This window comes from Equus przewalskii, chromosome 15 (assembly GCF_037783145.1).
Source record: "Equus przewalskii isolate Varuska chromosome 15, EquPr2, whole genome shotgun sequence".
In the NCBI taxonomy this organism is placed as follows: Eukaryota; Metazoa; Chordata; class Mammalia; order Perissodactyla; family Equidae; genus Equus; species Equus przewalskii.
In genome coordinates, this window is record NC_091845.1 from 21,499,896 (window position 1) to 21,503,624 (window position 3,729).

General features: G+C 38.0%; 1 long non-coding RNA gene across 1 annotated transcript; it reads left to right on the plus strand.

Annotated features, from left to right (window-relative positions):
• The first annotated feature begins 849 nt into the window (after positions 1-849).
• Positions 850-2,515, plus strand: LOC139076130 (uncharacterized). Its single transcript, XR_011527415.1, has 2 exons — positions 850-922; positions 2,313-2,515. It is a non-coding gene; the product is annotated as an uncharacterized lncRNA (long non-coding RNA).
• The last annotated feature ends 1,214 nt before the right edge of the window (positions 2,516-3,729 follow it).

Here is a 3,729-nt window from a genome sequence, read left to right on the forward strand (position 1 = left end):
TTGTCCAATGGAACGAACCAGCTTCAGCACGGGAAGCTCCCCCCGCTGCCCTGCACACACTGCAACTCAGCTACTCTGGGGCCTCAGGAAATAATGACTGTGGAAAGATAAATAGTCAAGGGTTATGTGGTCATCACACTGGGGCTCCAGCTCTTTAGAAGTCTGCACTGATAGCAAAAACATTGCTGAGTGTCTAAATAAATTGAATGATATTAGTAGGGAGACCCTGGAAAGAGGAAAACCACAATGGCTTGATGACAGCAAGCTGACAATGGAACAGAACTTTGTGGGCTGAGATGATTGTAAGAGCAAACAATGGTGATATTGTCCTTCTGGTGTTATTGTGTAATGCTGTAATTTATGGATGAAGTGGAATTTCAAACAAAATAAACAGACTTGAATTTGTTAACTAATACAGTAAGCATAGAACATTCTGTTATGTGAGAAGAGAAATGGGAATGCTTTATATACTCTTGCTATTTGCTAAACAGAAATATGTTTATATTTGGCATAAAGTCTTGCTTTCCATTGTTTCTGCTAGCTTTTTGAGAATATCCTTTTTTACTTAATCACGAAAACAGATATAAAATATGGGTGAAAGAGGAATATTATCAATATATATCACTATACAATTATGCTATAGTTCTAGAAGTTAAAAAAAAAAAGATAGTGCATTTCAGCAGCTAGAGAAAACTCTTCTGTGAGTGTCAACTAATTTCCTCTTTTATTTGAAAATGTAATGCCTCTCTAATCACAGATACTAAGGTGATGTTATGGCAACAACAATAAGAGCTGCTTCTCCATCACAAGTACTTTATGACGTTGTGTAGAACACTTTGGCTTCAATTACGCTTGTGAAAGAGTAACCACTTCTCTCTAAACTACAAAAAGAAGGTTTATATTTCAGTAAGCATTGTTAATGGTACGTTATTACTATTTACGGAATTCTTGAATTAATCTTAGTATACTGGACAGAGGGCAAATTATATATCTTATATCTCAATGCTGGTAATAGTACCTGCCTGGCATGTAGTAAGTAATCAGTAGATATTTGTTGAATGAGTAAATATTTGATTCTTCTATGGGCAAGGTATTGTGCTAAGTTGGGGATACATCCGTCAGAGACAAAACTAAATCTGAGACAAAATTAACAAAGACTATTTATAAACTTGCAAGGGAACCGTTGGCTATCACTTTCATTTCAGTGGGAGTTCAAGGGTGTCAGAAAGGAGAGTAAGTTTCATGGCATGCAAAACGAAAGGCTAAGATAGCCTCTGATTGGCAAGTGTTCTATTAAGGTGGGATTTTGGGCAGCCAGGATGACTCTCTACAGGGACATTTGACAGTTCTTGGTTGGCTGCAAAGGGGCAAGTGAGCAATCCGGGGAGATTGGTGAGATGAATGTTAGGGGTGGAGGGTTGTCTGCGGCCAGCCATTGCCTGAAACACGTGGTATTCAATGGCATACATTTTTCATGGTCAAACTGTCACGATGGTCCTTTATGAGAAGTTGCCTGGCACCTGGGTCCTCTCTCTCTCAAAAAAAAGAAAAAACCAAACAAACAAATTCTGTCTCTAAATTGACAAAAAAAAAAACCTCCTAGAAAATCTAAAAATAAATAAACAATATTTTAAATTTAAAAGAAAAAATACCACTATCACCCCAAAATCCTAAACTGAATAAAAATGAGTGATACAACTCCAACTGTTCATGAGAATTCACCTTATGTAAGTAAATTTGCATTTTTCTATTTCAGCCTTGTTTAATCATAGATGTGGTCTCAGGACAAAGAGAAACAAGATCAATATTTTACTGAAATTTGGGTGATATCAGTGAAAGACTTTTCTGCAGATTCGAGAGCATGCTTTCTATGGGTGTCACTGTGTTTACCGTGCAAAATAACCAACTTAAAAAAAAAGCTTCCAAACATTATTCAGAAGTTAACTGTGAGGATTCACAACCTTTCTAATAGGTTTGTCTTTATTTATTAATTTATGAATCTGCCATTGAGGGACAGTGTTAGTGACCATGGGAAAGTTTTAAGAAATGAAACAGACCTTTGGCTTCATGCCCAGAAAAAAAAAATGTCAGCCTTGCACAGAAAATCAGGCGAAAGATAAAAAAGATTCCATTATATCTATAATACAATCTTCTTATGGCTTTAGTACAAGTTTCTTCTCTGCTAACAGAAGTCCCTGCAGAAGGTTTAAACAATCTCAACAATTTCATTATGTGAGCGTAGCTAAATCCAATAATGTAAAAGGGCCTCGAGAGCCTTCCCATATGCTCAATTCCATACCCTTTCCTTCTAGGGGAAGTCAAAGAACTTGGCTCTCTGGAAACTGATTCTACTCCAACTGCCCGGAGCACAAATCTTGCTTTGTTGACATCAACGCAAGCTCTCCTGAGGACACACAAAGAAGAGAAGAAGCCATTAGAATTTCTCGTGACCCTGCTCCGAGCCAAATCCAGCTTCGCTTAAATGAATGAAAATGCTTGTTACATGGCTCAAGAAGCTACTTTGTCCATTTGAAAATTAATTAGACCGTAGCTAGACGAACAACTGTAAGACGCTTTCACAATGTTCTTAGATGGATGACCCTGGCTGAGTTCCCAATTTTAACAAGTTTACCCTAAAGCGAAAACATAGCCTTTTGGCTAAGCTAGTGCCTACAATTATAATGCTTTCCTGAGTGGTAGCCAACTGTTCAGCACAGCCCCACCAGAGAAGGGAGTTAGGAAGAAAGTACTTAAAACTTTTACGTGTAATTGTAATCGATGTTCTTGAAAGAAATTTTTTGTCTTAAGGAGCCAATTTAGTTACACTTTTCACAACTGGACTTGGAGAAAATGTTAAAATCTTGTATCTGTCATGATCCACTCTAGATTCAGACTCCTTAAAGGTACAGATTCTATTGTTCCTCATATTACTTAAGTATAGTGGGACCACAGGGTCCGTAGATTGACTAGAAGCATAAAGCACAGATCCACATGTAAATCTGTTTTTCAAAGTGTCAGGCTGAGGGTGTTCATGGCTGGCTCTGGACAAGAGAGAACCTTTGGATGTGTCAGATTCTGAGCTGCTCCACTCACAAAGAGACTAAAAGCTACTTTAAAAAGTAATTGGTACATTGCTACCTTTAGGAAGGTCCTTCATAAATACTAAAGTACGACAATACAATGGATGCTTAAGTATCTGTAATGTGGAGTTGAGGGCAGAGATAATAGGAATTAGACATAGTGTGGAAAATAAAATTCTAGAGACTACCAAAAGTAGAGAGATTTTGGAAAGTTTGCCTATTCCACAACTTCTTTATTGATAAAAAGTCTTGAGAGTTGACTGTCTTCAAGATAGCTGACTGGGGCAAGGATAGACATCTGACTCTGATGGAGCTGGTTCATTGGCTGACGCTCAATTACATTCATTCTCTGTCTCCATTGGGCTCTCTCAATCTCTTCTGCACAAGCTGTCTCTTTCTGGGGCAAACAATGGAGGGTCTTTAGCCATAAAGATGACTAAACAGATGCCACTTGGCCTTCATGGAGAAGGAGAATAGCTCAGGTGTTGAAAGAAGGTCAGAGACAAGAGCTCATGTCAGTTTTAGTTTCTTAATATGTAGGAAGGTTATAAAAGCCTAAGAAGAAAAACAATGGAGCAGGCCACCTTATACCCTTAAGACATCTTTCCTCTTTCCCACTCGCAATCAGGAATTTATATGTTTAAGTGCA